The 16,426-nt window shown below is 46.7% G+C and overlaps 1 protein-coding gene across 1 annotated transcript in view; it reads right to left on the bottom strand.

The window, feature by feature from the left end:
• HS6ST2 (heparan sulfate 6-O-sulfotransferase 2) overlaps positions 1 to 16,426 on the bottom strand; it is a gene marked incomplete at its 5' end in the record, with an annotated part of 132,970 nt that overhangs the window by 28,469 nt on the left and 88,075 nt on the right. The gene's annotated exons all lie outside the window — the stretch shown is intronic.

Below are 16,426 nucleotides of genomic sequence, written 5' to 3'. Positions count from 1 at the left end.
AGGGACCGGAGTGGTGGGGCTCAGCTTGGTCCTGGGCAGCCCCAGGGTGGGATGAGCCAGGAGGAGGAGCAGGGGAAGGACCACTGCTCCCCTCCGGGCCAGTGCGGGCTCCTTGCAAGCTTGCCAGTCAAGTAGACTTCAAAGCAGGCCATCACGTCTCAGGGACAGGCCTGGTGTCCCATGCCAAGACCCTCCAAAAGACCAGTGCCCCACAAAACCACATTCACACTGGAAGAAACAATCTACTTTTTTAAGATGCAAGTTCTTGGCCTTAGCATACTGAGCTGCCTTGTATACAAAGACCAGACTTTGCAACCTTGCTATTTTGGGCAAAATATTTCTCTTAACAGTCAAAATGTTCCTCCAAGCACCTTACTCTCCCCTGTATTCAGCGCTCCTATCACTCTGCCGAAGGAGGCCCTGAGAATGGGAAACGCTGCAGACATTCATCTTTTGCAAGTCTCATCTTTCCTGTGGATTTGGCAATTATTGCAAACAACACAGGACGAGCTCAATAGTAGGTGAGTGAAAAATTGGATCTGACAGCCCTAATTGAGCCTGAAGTCCCATTTACTGAAAATGATCTGGCATAATTAAAAATTCACAACTGGAGACCAGTTGTGGTGAACACTATACATTATGGGTTCTCTGAATTACTCCGGGAAACATAGACTCTCCAGGCTTTGGACTTGCAGCCAAAACAGCTTGAGCCACATTGATGGAGTCATTTGAGAGGAGCAACTCTGGATTTCAGGGAGGAAGGGGGACGGTCCCTCGAGTGCAACAGCCACCACCCATCACGGCAAGAAGGCGGCTGTGCCGAACTCACGCCAAGCACAGGTTTCCAAATATTCCCTTCTGCTTCTAAAACTTCTTTTGATGCAGTTTGTTGCTGTCCCTACCTTGGGGATACTCCCTTCACTACCACATTAAGGCAGTAGCAGGACAGCTGCTGTTTTTCTATTGAATTTCAAGTCTTTTTTGTTATTTCAGTATAAAGCAAAGGGACAAACTTTCTTGCAAGCACTAATGGGAGCAGCTCTGCACACACAAGGCCTCTCTGAAAGCTCTGCCCTGTGCTAACATGCAACATCCCCGGTGCCCTAGCACAGACACACAGGCAACTTTGCAATTGGTTTCTCCTTATTAACATAACTGGGATTTAATTCCAGCACATCATTTGCAAGCTTCACTTAGCCTGAGACAACTTAGGGGAATGCAATTGGAAACATCTTAGTTTCTGCTTTTAACAAGCCACCAAGATATCTCCAGTAAACAGAATATTTGAATAAACACATGCCATGCTTCAGCAGGGCAGGGTGTGGGACATGGTACGTTAATCCAGTTGCGGTGTGTTCGTAGGGAAATAAAAGCCTCAATAAACAAAGCACGTTCTGTTCTGCACACAAACATACCAATCACAGCTAAATAACAGGTCTTGGATCATTTATAATACGACATATCTTTCCATTTATAAGTGTTTTTAGGAACAGCCCTCAAACAGGAGATTTAACGGAGTTGAGCACTGAAGGTACTAATCAAATGCTCTACTGCTGTATCTCACTCGATACTTGTGGAAGAAAAAGAATAATTACTTAATCATTAGCATTTTTGAAAGCCAATATATCCACAGCAGTAACTTCATTATATTTTTATCTAGACTAGTATACTGATCCTCCCATCCTATACCTAAGGCTGCAATGGATATAACATGCCATTCACACCTCCTTCCTACCAGGGTTTTGTTGTGGGGTGTTTTTTTTTCTCCCCTTTCTCCCTGTCAGCTGCTGAGAACCGGCACGACAAACCAAACTTCCCAATAAATCACAGAGGCAGCGACTCATTTAAACCCTTCACTTCAGAGGAACAGCAAGGTGTCATCTTCTCAGCGGCGCCGCAGCAATCGTTAGCGATGCAACGCTGCTTTTCCGAGGCACGTCACCTGTGCTGCAATCCAAAAATAGGCCATCCCAAAATAGGCCGTCGAGGCAGGAGAGGGAACCGAGCTGCACACGCAAGCATTTCCAACAGGTAATGCAAAACCTACTGCATGCTCAGGCTGGAGGAAAAAAAAACCCAGGTCTGGCCTCTGGTTAATTCTGCAGGGCATCTGGACCTTCCCTGAGCCCTGCTGTGACGCTAATTTGAGCATCTAGGTGTGAGACAAGCACTTACTCACCAACGTGCCCATCTGCTGCCAGAGAAGGGCCGGTGGTGGCACACGCCTTGCCACCGTCCCATGCCGCGGCAGGACGGTGGCTGCACCTGAGCACCTCTCCACGTGCTGCTGTGGCAGATACGGGGCCGCTGCAGAGGGCTCCACCGTGGTGGGAGACAGCAGAACATCCCTAGGGTCCGACACTCAACTTGGGGGCTCAGTCCAGCTGTGAAACTCCAGAACGCAGCTTTATCCCTCACTTAATCAGGGACAATTACAAGTGGATTCAGCTTCCCTGATGGCACCATGGGATCAGATGTTTTTTTTAGCGAGGAAACCTCAAACTCCCCAAACTTTTGTTCCCTGTGCAACAGATCACGAACGCAAAAAAACAATTGCAACCCCTCCTGTCAAACTAATGACCTTTTACATTTCTTTTGGGCTTTTTTGGCATCACCATCTAAGGGCACCCCAAAACACAAAGGCAAGTTGAAGAGAAAGGAGCAGGGCCCACATCCTCCAAGGGCCTGTGAAAGGATTTAGGAGGAGGTAGCATTAAAACCACTAAATTTTCAGGAATTCCACCCATTCCCTGGGCTCTCTGCAGGCTCTGCAAAGACAGATGAACCAGAAGCACCTCTGTCCGCCAAGCCCGCAAGCCTGACTTAGCCCATCCTCAAACTACTTAGGTCCATCGGTAAGCAAAGCACAAGGAAATCCAGAACATCCAAAAAAAATAGAAATCTGGAGGAAAAAAACAAACACCCAGCACAAACTACTCTCCCTCTGCTGCTTTCAGCTACAGAATTTCATTACATTTGTTGCTGTCTTGCTGATTTTCTGGCACAACATTCGGGACACTGGAACAGACTATTTCGCACAGCGTCTGCCATTGTCAAGAGACTCTGCAGTCTGCAAACTTGCACGCAGTTTATTGCCCATATTCCTTCCCTGGACAACTCCTCCTTAAGCTTTATACAGAAAGCATTTGCAGCAAGCCTGCTTTGATGCTGTCTCTACAAATTGTGAGCACAGAACGATCTCTAACCCCTGTCCCCAAACAGCGGCACTTTAGATGCTTTCATTTTTTTCCTAATTTGATTAAGAAAGAGGTGTCCCAAAGCTGCAAAACAAAACAAAACAATCTCCTCCTGACCTAGGTTACTACTGCCCTTCACCAAGCTTTCGTGTTGTCCTTTTAGGTGTCAGCAGACGTTGACGGCAAAATATTCTCCTGGGATCGTACACAGCCTGTCCTCATAAATCACTGGCAAGGATGCTTCTAAGTTTGCCTGAGAAGCATCTTGTCTCAAACAAATCCATATTTATAGGCTCCAGATATATTTTTCAGCTTAGGTTTATTTATTACAACCGAGGCCAATAAAACAAGAAAATTTAGTTCTACGCACACACTGGATTCAATGAAGAGAGCAAAATTTGCATACCTTTGAAGCACAATCTTCCACAGCAACAACTACTCTGGCAGCGATTATCTTTCTATTTGCTTATCGCTGTCTGTATTGATGGGGAGATGAAACAGGACAGCACCCCATTAGCAGAGGGGAAGCCACGCCAGAGTTCAAATAATGTGGAGCTAAGGCAGGTACCCATGTGTTTGTTTTCAGTTAGGCTAAAAGTTATTCTGGCTCATAAATACCTGGCCTTTCCCAAGCTCATGGATCCCAGAGTATTTTACAGCCTCGGAAGAGTCTCCAGGGTGTCGGTTCAGCTGCCAAGTGATCAACTTTCTATCTATTAAACATCTGAAACGAGCTCAAATCTGGCGAGCCGCCACTTCACAAGCCCACAGAATAACAAGCTCATTGTAAGTCCTTTTAGCATGGATTAATTGGTGCACAGAGCCGCCAGTGTGAAGAGGGCAAAAAACCAACCACCCAGTTACCCCTCGGAAAAGGCAGAAAGCTCATCAAATTTCATTTGCTCTGGATACCAGGCGAGTAAAGACTTCTGTGCTACACGACCAGGCACAAGCTGTCGGTGAGCCTGGCTTCAGATGTGCATCACCCTGTTTTTCTGCTGCTATTTTAACATTTCCTGCTATTCCAGCGGTTGTTTGGGAGAGGAAATAAATTAAAAAAGCATCTGGAAACACTGCAGCTATCATCAAGGTAATTAAATGAAAGGAAAACAGCCCAAAGTGCATCCGTGAAGAAAGGAAACCAGAAAAACCAAAGCTCTGCTCCCGGTGGCACTGGCCAAGCCCTGTGGCTCCGCATTCTCCATCTCCCTCACACGTTAAAAAAGGGCATTAATAGCGTCTTAACGTACTGCAGGGACGCAGGGAAGAGTTTTATTTAACATAAGGTTACGGTGCTGTCACTAAGGGTTTTTTAAGTATTTGCATAGGGGTCTGGCTATCACCAATCTGTTAAGAATATCACTAATGCCACGTTAAACACAGGAGTTACCAGTTTTCCTGCAAATCACTGAATCCGCCTCCTTTTCCCCCACACCCTCCAAGGTACACTTGCTGCCTTTCAGCCTGGATTTGGCCATGCGAGTACCTTAGCCTAGGAGATTGCATCTATTCAGCCAGGCAGATCTGCACTGCACAAACCTGGGCAGAGGGTTGGGTCACACTTTTTGGATGCACAGAAGCCCCCGGTGCGTTAGTCCGAGCGGCGTACGACGTGCGTGATCCCAGCGAGCATCAGAGAGGAGAAAGAACTGTGATGAGAAACAGGGCGAACATTTGGACAACCCGAGATGCATTTTTCCTGACAGTTCGCTGGGCAAAGGACAGTCAAAGGATTGTGTTGTCTAATGAATCAATACTTTTTGGAGAGAATTTCATTAGCTGTGACACCTCTTCCCGATACAGGGATAACTGGAAGTCATTCAAGTCACCGGACCCTGTGATAGTCTCTGCATACTGATGGAGTGCTAATTGTATTTGGGACATCAAAAGGTCATAAATCAAACTGGCGTCTCCCTGAGAATACAATAACTTGATTCATACATGAAGGATTTTAAAATTTAAACTCATAATCAAACAGGGAACTACATTTATTAACATTTCTTCCACTGTGTTTCAACCCCTCAGTCAAGTGGCTGAATTGTCCAAACAGGCTTAAACTACAGTTAAATCAATATCGAATGTGTTATTAAGCAGCATGTGGCCAGAAAACTGCCTGCTGGTTTGTGTCAGCCCATTCTTCTTCCGAAGACCAAACGATAGGAGCAGTCCCTTTATTCCAAGTAGACACCTGCAAAAACTCAGCACCAAACCTCAGCTGATTTTACACCTCTGCCTGCCTTAGCATTTCTCTCCCGGTAGCAACTAACAGCCTTGCTATACACCACGCAGGCCAAAAGAGCTTGTGGTGCCGGCAGGAGGGAGCTGCTGGCGGCCACCTTCCCATCCAGAAGGCATCACAGGTACTGTAAGGCATTGCTCCAGAACCAACATGCATCAGCATTTATTAACTCAATGTAAAATTTACTTTTACTTTGCCGAGATGACAATTAAAAGATGCAAAGGAAAATAAAGGGGAAACACCCAAATGCTAAACAGATCACAACGTACAGACTCGTGTGCTGCTCTGCAGTACAAAATCATGGGAGAAACTAACACTGTCATAAAAAAATCAGCCAAGTTAGTGTCAAAGAACATGAATTTGGCAGCAATACATATTCACAGTGAAGCCAACCTTAGCTCCAAGTGCAAAAACCGTGCTGCCACCTCAGAGGGCTCCAGGGAGCAGGGGGGTAAGCCCACACTCATTCAGGCATTTTGCAGTCAGCCCATGACTTAGTGCTCTCCTCACCGACGAGGGGCCACTAACAGAAGTGAGCTTTAAGCAAAGCCAGCCCATCACAGCAAGCTGCCACGATGCTGAGGAGGAGCACCACCTCTCCATGCAGGGTACTCGTACGCCCTCGTGCATATGGCAGTGAATGATGCCCGTGGGTAGGCGCACCACTAACCAGGACCCTCATGGATTGCCCAAAGAGGAGGGGGAACTTCTGCCCTTTGACAGTTTTAAGACATCTCTTAGCATGTCAAGGATGGCGAAGGCATAGGAGAGCCTGCCTTGGACAAGAGAAGACAGGAAGAATCTCACGTCTTTAGTGAGGCAGATCTAGTTTTAAAATAAAGCAAAAACTGGGCATAAGGCAGACTTTTTAGTTTGCAAATTTCTTTGCTCATGTGCCTTGGAAAGACCCTCCTGCGGAAAAACATGTCCTGATAATTGGCTTTTGCACAGCACCCACTCTGCAGCTGCCTCCCTCCCCTGTAGGGTGTCTGCACCGTCAGCAAGCGCCACTTACCCAGGAATATTTGTAACAGCCATCAGAGCAAGATATACAAGCCTATTGCGCTCTGCATGCTCGGCTGCCCAATTCGGGCTGAATCAGCTGTCATACACTGTCTGTATCACAGATGAGTGCCTTCCCTCGTCTCTTACAGCAATCTTTTTCACTATGCCGAGCGGCAAATATGGCCCTAAATACAGGCCCATAAAGGTCCCCCATCCTTGTCTTGGCTCACAAATCCAAAGGAAAATTCCCACACTCTAATGACAGCTCGTGCAATTCACCCTCCTGCAGTTAGCTAAGCGGGAGCGAATTAACTCTTCTGAGGTTACGCGGCACGGGGCTTTGCAAGCACAGCATGTCAAAGCCAGCTCAACCATCACCCTGCTTAAGAGCAGAGCATGAGAGCAGCCCTGGAGACCACCGTGCAGGCAAGGAGCTTTCAGGAGCTTCTGCCTTGGACCGGAGGGCAGGATCCCTCCTCCTACCCTAGCACATCCCTGTTAGCAGCTCAAGTGCAGGGCAGTCTTCTAGGCTTATTTGTGGAAGACAAGGGGAAGAGAGAAAGAAATTAGCCTTTAGACAACCACATTCCTCCCCCCTTTCTTACAAAGGAAGCCTAGCTCACATAGGCTTTAAATTCCAAGTAATTTTTAGACATCTGAAAGATCGAGGAGATGAACTCCCTCCTGCTGACCTGAGACCGACTCAGGAGCAATCATGTTTAACAGAAGAGCTGCAAAAGTGAACTTGCAGGCAGAGACTGTGACACCTGTGAAGACTAGCAAGCATGAGAGGGAAGGTGTCCGCGTTTCTTCAACTCAGCCTCATTTTGCAAGCGAGGAGAGGACACAGAGCAACGTGAAGCTGGGAAGAGGAGCTGTGTCCGGAAAGGTGAATGCCCAGAGCTGCTGAGCCTAGCAAGTCCCTGAGCCTTTGAAAGCTCTTTACTTGCACACTTAGGGCATGGTGCAGCCATGACACGAGCAGTGTCATGCACACTCCTGCCTCCATCCACAGAGGCACCTGATTGTCCATTAGGGACCTCCCCGCATGGTGCGGGTGACAGTGTGCGTGGGGACACGCCGTCGGGTACGCCACAGCCGACAAGCTGTTGTCACTTCCCCAAGATACATATTCTGACCCAAAGATAGAGAGATGTATCTATATATCTTGTATAGATTACATTAAAGGCTCTGATAAACATTTTCTGTCAGCTGCTTTATTCCAAATTCTGGGTGATTTCTTTTCCCCTTCTTTGTATTTTTAATTAAATCAAACTCACACAATCTAAATGGCAATGTAATGAACATTTTTACAAACGGCTGCTTCTTGATGTCGATCTATGCAACGACAAATCCTCTATAAGAATAGTGTTTGGGTATTCCCAGGCTATCCCTCCGCGTTTGTAACAGCCAGGGTAGTCAGTAGAGCATGAAATTATTATTTTAATGGGTTCTAAATGTGCAGGTGTTAATTTGAAAACTATGATCAGATAGAGGGTGGAGAAGCTGCAGGTGCATTTATTTAAACAGCTCATTTCCAACCTCTCCCTCTTGTTTTGAGAACTGCATCCTGCTGGAGAGAGTGGGCACGGTCTCTGTGCTGGAGGACTCCTCCGTACACCTCTCATACACTGCAAGCAAGCAAAAGCCAGGGTGGGCTTGCAGAACCACCTCTACCTCCCAGGATATACAGGATACACAGCACAAGGTGCATCACTTTCAGTGTGGTCACTCTGATGCTGTGTCTTGGATTTACTACTTGAAACGCTGCCTACTTTTTTTCCCCCTGCCTTATTCTTTCCGTTACCCCCCAAGTCCTGTAAGATCAAAGCATCATCTGGCATCAATGAACTACAAAACTCCAAGCTCACACGATGCCTTCGGCATCTGTAGACTGATAAGGTTAAAGAATAAATGGTTAGAGGTTTTTTTTGGGCAATCCGCAAAGAGCCCTGCTGAGATGAGACACTGGCTTATGAGGCTCATTACGATCATACTGCAGCAGTGACCTTCAGCACGCAGCAAAGGAAAGCAGGATTTAGTGTTCATGTCAACAGCATAATGAAACAACTCAGGGGAAGGCCAGCCTCAGCCACAACTTTCATCCCGCTTAAGAACTTGCAAATCCATGGCAGTGAGAGGGAGCTTGCAGACAAAAAAGGAAAGGAAGCCTTCAGCCTTTTCATCCCAGGCTCCCACGTTACGGAAAAATGTCATAAATAAGGCAACAAAACATTTTGCTGGATAAAAAGCCATTAAAAGAAGCAATTCTCAGCTTTTCATCTGCAGTTTTCCCAGCAGCGGCCATCCAGATGAGATTGGCCTCCCCGGGAGCGGGTGGCACGTGCTGGCCGGGCTCATTGGAAACCCAGCCCCGGCCAGCGCCTGTGGCTTAACGCACCGAGGTGAGCTGCCGTGAACGGGGCTGGCTTCACAAAACCGGCTTCAATCTCTGTTTGCAAAAAGGAGCACTTCTATTCGGATATCTCTGACACTGCCAGCTCCCAGCAAAACCCTTCACACGCTGGTTTCTTCTAGAGGCCAATCGAGCTACAACACCCTCTGCAACCTCTCGCCACATCCTGAAAGCAACACGATGAAACTGTTGCACACAGTCGAAGTCATCAAGAACGGACAAACTACTCTGCTCTTTCTATACCTCTTGGGTTCTTTCCCTCCCACATCTTTTCTTTTTGCCAGCTCTACTCTTTTGGGTTTATACCTGGAGTACCTGCGTGATTTCTGATAGTGCAGTCTCAGAGTACCCCACGTGTCATTCATACAGTCCTCAAGACCTTGTGCAGTAAGGGAATTTCACTGCCCCTGGATTCAGATGAGCACACGGACAGATCGCCTCTCGTACGGCAACCAGAGCAGGAAAGGCAGGTCTGCCCAGGCCGGCCCCTGCTGCAGCCCCTTTGGATGCTCCAGCCTCATCCTCCCTTGGGAAATCTATAGTCACATTTTATCTCCACTTTCATCCTTCAGCAGCAGGGAAAGAGCTCGCATCCAGCACTGTGCACCACGCAAAACTGCCTGAAAATGCAGCAGGCCTTTTAGTTCCCTCTCATTAAACCAAACACATCCGCAATCCCTAGGAACGTGACGACAAGCCATCTGCAACCATGCTCCCCGACAGACGAGGGAGAGACCACAGCTTCAGACCTGCTCCACAGCTCAGCAACCCTCCGCTCCTGAGCCCTGACGACTTTTCATCCTGCTAGTGAGTAAACACTGTGCGACAAGCCAAAAGGTATTTGAAAGTCCTTCCCGGCCCTCCCGCACCACGTGTGTGCAGCTGGCTCTGCTGTAGTGGCTGAAGTGTCAGACAATAATTTATTTTCCATATGATTTAGCCAGCTTGCAATTATAGATTTGATTGACTTACTGGAAATCCCAGAAGACGACCTGTACCAGACAGAGAGTCACCGTCTTAGACTTCGAATTAGTACCCAAATTAATCAATCCTTACATAGCGATTTCACTAATTTGATGAATTACCATCAACGGTGCGTTGTTGATTTACCCCAGCTTGGATACTTACTTGATAAGCATATTGCTTTGTTGCTATTTTAACACTGTCAACAGCATTGGGGGGACACCTGTTTGTCAGAAACATGTTCAAACGTTTTGTAAAGACAGTGATGCACATTTATATTGATAAACTGCACCTGAGCTGGGAAGGAGCAGAAGAATGAGGGCTTGAGAGAGGGGTGTGGGCTCGCCTCTCCTTATGCACCCCCCCACTGTGGTGCCCCTTGTCTGCTCTGCACCGCTCAAGCAGACCCAGGCCAGAGCTTTGGGTGATGGGAACGGTGCTCCTGTCGCCCTTCAGCTCCGCCAGCTGCCGGGTCTGCTGGACGGGGCAGAATAAGGACAGCCGAGGAGCCAGCTGCTGAGAAATGATGGCATTTTCTTCAGTCACTTGCTCAGGTAGGTCCACTAATGACTGGATTATTCAGAGCCGAGAAGCAGAACACAAAGAGACAGAAGATGACAGCTTTTCCTCTTCTCTAAGTTTATGAATAAAAATAAGATGCAAGAAGATAGAAATTGCTTGCTCACCTTGAAGGATGGGATGACCAGATACTGCCAGATTTGACTGTAACTGTGGGTAGTATTTCCTTCCGCAGTCCATGTTGAAAGCAAGAAAAATGTTTCAACAAACTTGCCATTCTTCCTATATATCCTCCACCTTTGAGTTACTTTAGTCAATTAACACAAAATTCTAAAAAGTGACTTTCTAGAACACCTCTTTCAACCCAGCTACGACTCAAGGAAAATTGTGAATCAAACCCAAAACCTAGCAATTAGCTGCAAAGGTAACGCGAGGGGACCCAGGTCAGCAAAAGGTACCAAACAATCAGACCAAACCTCCCTTCAGGGAGACAACCAGCACATGGAAATGGAACAAAAAAAAAAAATGAAACATCGATTATTTAAACCCTAGGTGCTGCTTGGCAATGCAAATCACAATTACAATCAGGAATTTAACAACTGCTTTCGATTTAAGACCAGTTCATTGGGGTGGATGATTAATGCTTGTTTACTTGCAGGGTGGCTGTATTGGGGGAAATCACGCTGCAGCCCGTTCCCTTTGCTGTGGCTCCGAGGGATGCGCTCCATGTGCCGGGGGACCACGGGGAGCAGGAGACCCCGCAGCATATCAAGGCCAGGTCCCTATGCCAGGTTTAGCAGTCAGGAAGGGTCTTTAAGCATCTGCCAAAGTAATAGCAGCAAATCTGCAACCGAACAATGACCCAAGCAGTGTTTTTTAATTATACAGATGACACAGTCCAAGTTTTAAGTAGTTTTAAACACTTGCCTTGGCTGTTTCTCCTTTTGCATAACGAGAATCTGCCACTGAAATGGCAAATAGTTTATTGCAAACACCACCCCCTCCGAGCAACCCAAACCTGCTGTGTTTGAGCGGCTGGTGACAACTGTGCAGCCAACGGGCTTCCCAGAAGACAGAGAGATGTACAAAAAAGAAGCCTAATAGGCAAAGAAATATTTTTACCATCTCATCCATGCTCCCTTGTAAGTGATTCTTGGAAAAAGCCCCACAGGGCTTTTAACATTTTATCTCTACATAAACGTGGACTTAACTACCAGCATTGTTCCAGAAACCTGAGATGCTGGCACATTTGTGAGGATGCCCACACAATCACACACTTGGCTTTGCTGTTTCTGCCTGGTGAACTTTCCTGGGAAGAGGGAAAAAGCCATCCATGCCAGCACAGGCTCAGGAGAAACAGCTTCTAAAACCAGGAAAGCTGACAGAGTGGCTCCGGTTTTTCTTTACATGAAAATTTTGTTGCATCTCATGTGATTAAGGAGCCCAACCAACCTGAATCCTCAACTAGTTTGAACTCAGGTCCCTGGAGGCTGCAGGTCCAACACACTGGAAGGGTTGGGATCTCGGGGCCTGATCCTGCATCTCACCAATAATTCCCACAGCCACAGAGTCGCACGGGCACCCTGCAGCTCCTTGCAAGGAAGCACTGGTTTGACTCCCGTGACCCAAGCACCACCAAACAGGTCCTCGTCTTTGCAGAAGGCTGCAAGTGCTTTTATAGCAGACACGAAAATCCAGTTAACGTTCCCTTTCAGTTTGATTAACGTGCTTTAATGCAATCCAATTAACAAAGTGTTACGGTTTCTAACATCACAGCTTTTATACCCTTTTGTAACCAGGAAAAAAATCTATGACATATGATACAGCCATTAGAAAGAAGCAGATAGCTTTCACTCAAAAGGCTCCCTATCGCCTGATCCAAAGCCAGATAGGGTCAGCAGAAAGACATTTGCTGTCTGCAGCGGGTCACGCATCAGGCACCAGAGAGTGAAATCTGTAAATGCCCTTTCACTGGGGAAGTCACATTACTGAAGTCCATGAATTATGGGGCGGGCGGGGAAATCCCAGCTAAGACCTGCAGTATTTACATCTCTAAATAAACAGCTCTTGCTACAGCGCTGTCTCAGCTCTAAAAACCTTTCCTGGAAATTGGAGGTGGGGGAGCAGGGACTGCAAAGGACTTTGAGAATTACGATCAGATGGCTTAGCTGAGCATCAACAGGCCAAAGCTGTAGAGAAACATTAGACAAGAAGTATTTGAAAGCCAGCACAGTCTTTCCAGGATTAAGTCCTTCCACTGTTCTTCCTTTCAAAATAAGTAAAAACAAGGTAAGATTAATTCCTTGTCAAGCCCATGAAGAACAGACTCCAGCACAGAAATAAACACAAAGTGAATTTACTCTGGTGGCTTCAGATCGGTCACATCAAGCCAGAACTAATGCAGTATTGACCTGCTCTTACTCTAGACTACATAACAAAGCAGCAAACAACATTGCAGGCACTGCAAATTCATTTCATTTACCATTGTCTGGGCAGCAAAGTTAGCCTGGGATACAGGCTGCATTCAATAGACACCTATCTATCAGGGGGAAGCAGGACGAATACTAAAAGCTGGATGCTTAAGTGCCATGTGAGAGAGACGAACGCCAGTGTTATTCACCGCAGCCTGTTGCCCACCGGACTGGCCACACCGTCGCTCTTACCGATAAAACCCTTAAGACTTGACTAGATGGCAAAAGTGAACGGGGAAAAAAAAAGTTTCTGCCTTTTAGAAAACCCACGCTGCAGGCACTCAGTTTTACATTTTGAAGCCACACAAAGGTGCCGAAATTTGAGTAGCGCAGCCACCAAAAGGAAACCCCATCCCGTACCGAGCCGGGTTTTGCAGCGCTGGTAAGAGACTCCCGCAGTGCATTGCCTGCAGATGCTGTTGAGTTTTCATCCATCTCTGCAGCCCTTAATGGGAACCAGCTGCAGACGCACAAGCTGTGCTGGGAACCCTTCCTCTCTTATGCCCCGGGAAGACTGGGGGATTCAGGTCTGATGTTTCATTTATTGATTTTAATACAAGGAACACACAGAGAAAGATCCATGAGAGCAAAGCATTAAGTGGTGTCAAGATGGTACCGTAAGGAAGTTTCAAACAATCTCCCATCCTCCCTGCCCTTGTACTGAAGGTGACATTACACAGGTCACGCAAACAATCTCAGATTTCTCCCCCACTTCCTTGTAAAGCACCATAAAATATTTATCATATTCCACATCTCCTTTAATGCAAGCATGCAGCTGTTAACGTAAATGCCACGCAAACTTCAGTCGCCCCTTGATACCAGATGGAGCTAAGTGGACAGGCACCTTCTCTGCTCTTCCATCGGACCAGGGCATTAACTTCTCTGCAATTAATTATCAGCCACATAATGGAATGGAAACCAGTGTGAGAAGCACAATGCACCAATAAACACAGCTATCGTGAGATCCATAACGTGTCCATGTCGTTGTGTGCTTTAGATTGATGCTTATAAATTAATTTCTGCCAGCTATAATTGCATCAGGCAGTCCCTGAGACTGCGGGTTGCCCCCACTTGTTAATGCAATCTTGGGAACCATCAAAGAGTCGCTCCCACAACTTATTCACAACCAGCAGTCGCTTTCTTAGATGGGAGTTGCACGATACATCAAAGGGCAAAATAAATCAAGCCTGCTTGTGCAAATAAGGGAGAAATAAGACCTAGGGTGTGTGTTACTAAGAAGTTTCCATCAGAACACTTTGGAAGGAAAATTGGGTTTTTGACAAAACTATTTATCATTAAGGGTTCCTTTTCCTCAGGGAGCTTCTGCAAATCGAGAAGGTAAACATTTGAGACAAAACGATCAGAAAGCTTCGAGCCAAAAAGAGAAGCTACGCTGCCCCATCTCACCAGGCAGTCCTAGAGCTGCCTCTTCCCTGCATTTTCCTCTTTCTGGACAAATCTCCCCGGTTTGGGCTGCACCTCTCACAATGCACGGCAGCAGCTGAGCAAGAGGGGCCCCGCACACTGTCGGGACACAACAGGCACACGGTGCAGGACTAACTGTGCTCCTGCTGCAATGCAATGAGAACGCAAAGTCTCTCTGCAACTCCTGGTTTTTTTATTTTCTCCTTGATAAAAGCTAGATTTCCAGCAGGAAACCCACAATCATTTCTTACCTGCCCTAGCTATTGCTATCCTGGGATGCTAGATGTGCTCATTTCTTCCCTTTGCCGAGTTGAAAACTCCAGATTGAAGACAGGGAACACTCCAATAAGCAACTTCCATTTTGTCCTTATTCAATCTGCAACCACTGTCCCCCCTCTGGAAAGAGCATCTGTTTGGGGACCCAACCTTGTAGGGGAAAATGGCTTCACAAAAGGAGAGAAAAACAAAAAAGGACTAAAAAAATTCAGTCTTTTACAGGAGCCCTGAGGATATCTTCCTCTTTCCCTCCAATGATTTATGCCCAAGTATTCTCCTCCTTGCATGAGCATGTATTGCTCGTATTATTTGATGGCTGGGGAAGGGTTGGAGGAAAAGATGAGTGCAAGGGAGACTCAAAACATCAGCTACAAGTATCTCCAAGACCTCTCTTCCCCTTCGCAAGCAGTTTGGCTTCTAAGTTCCCATGGAACAGAAGAACACCGATTATGCCCCAAAATACCTGTTTCAACCCATGCAGAGAGAGCAAGACCTTGTTTCAGAGGAAATGGTGGCGGCGAATGCTCCAGAAGAGCATCCTCACAGCCAGGCAGAAAACCCGCCTGATGAATTAACTAAATGCCTTGCTGAGTTGGTTGCTGATCAGCATTGCAAATAAGCGCTGCCTTGCACAGCCCAGGCTCCAGGAAGGGATGACGGACCCACTCACACAGCTTTACGCTTCATGCCTCTAAGCAAGCATTATTTATAGCCTCACACTCAACCTGTAATGAATGCGAATCAGATTAAAAACCTGTTAATAGTTCATATTTATTAGCAGTGCATGGAAGATACTCATAAAAATAAGTAAATTATGTTGGTGCAAGCCTGCACATTCACTTCTTCTTTAAATGAGATTTTGGGTTCATTGCATATTAAATCATTTGGCTCTTGGATTACACAATATCATCTTGTTTCAAGCAAGTTCTCTAAAGATACTGTTCTGCGCTTTTAACTAGCATGCTTTAGGGCCAGCATTTAAGAGCACTCTCAACCCCATACCTAGGGCCCCATGATTTCAGTGGCATGTGCTTCAGAGCTCTCCTACCACCAGTGCTTCTTTTGGTCTAGAGGTTGTAAATGTTGGCCACCACATACGACACGTGTTCCACAAGCAAATTACTTTTCTCCAGTATTATTTATGCAGAAAAAGCTACCGCCTGGTACAGGAAAAGACCTTTAGAGGATCTTATGTTTCAGGATTGTCACCAAAAACTTAAAAGGACCTGCTCACCCAACCACTTTTCAGTAGCTTACACCGCTCACACCTTTCTACCAGCTCACCACTGCAGGACTCAACCATGGGCTCTGCAGACCTTGCTTCTCACCTGGGCACAAACGGATGCCTGCCACCCAGGGAGAGGCAGGCTCTTTCCCAAACACCAAAGGGAAAAGAGCCACGCAGCCCTACAGCACAGGGCTGTGCAGAAAAGGTACGTGGTGAAACGTCCACTATCTGCTGCCCCATTTCAGGCTCAGAAAAAACAGAATTTGTGTTTTTGTCAAGATTCATGAGCTTCCAGAAGAGCAGCTGTCTACTTTTAAAAAAAAACAAACCAAAACAGTACTCACCTAAGAACTACACTTAAATGGCTTTCAGAAGAAACGCTGCTCACACAGGTGGGTTTTCCCAGCTCCCATGATTTTCACACTACATAGCTACAAATAAAGCAAGCATTTTGTATGGGGCCAGTATGGTCCTTCACACAGGCAAGACCAACTTCACAACTGATTTTCTAAAATCAGGACCAGATATGCAAAGTCGCTCTTCCAAGGGTATATTTTATCTTCAGGAGCATAGGAGCAGATGAACAGGTAAAGCCAGAAAACAAAGGCGAGTCTCATCTCTTGGCACTCGCTAGGCAGGAATGCTCTGGCAACAAGCAGGTACCCGAGGTATCGCCGGTACCTCGGC

Source organism: Platalea leucorodia (genome assembly GCF_965183815.1).
Source record: "Platalea leucorodia genome assembly, chromosome: 10".
Lineage (NCBI taxonomy): Eukaryota > Metazoa > Chordata > Aves > Pelecaniformes > Threskiornithidae > Platalea > Platalea leucorodia.
Note: the sequence above shows the minus strand (reverse complement) of the source record. Positions and strands in the feature narration are given on the sequence as shown.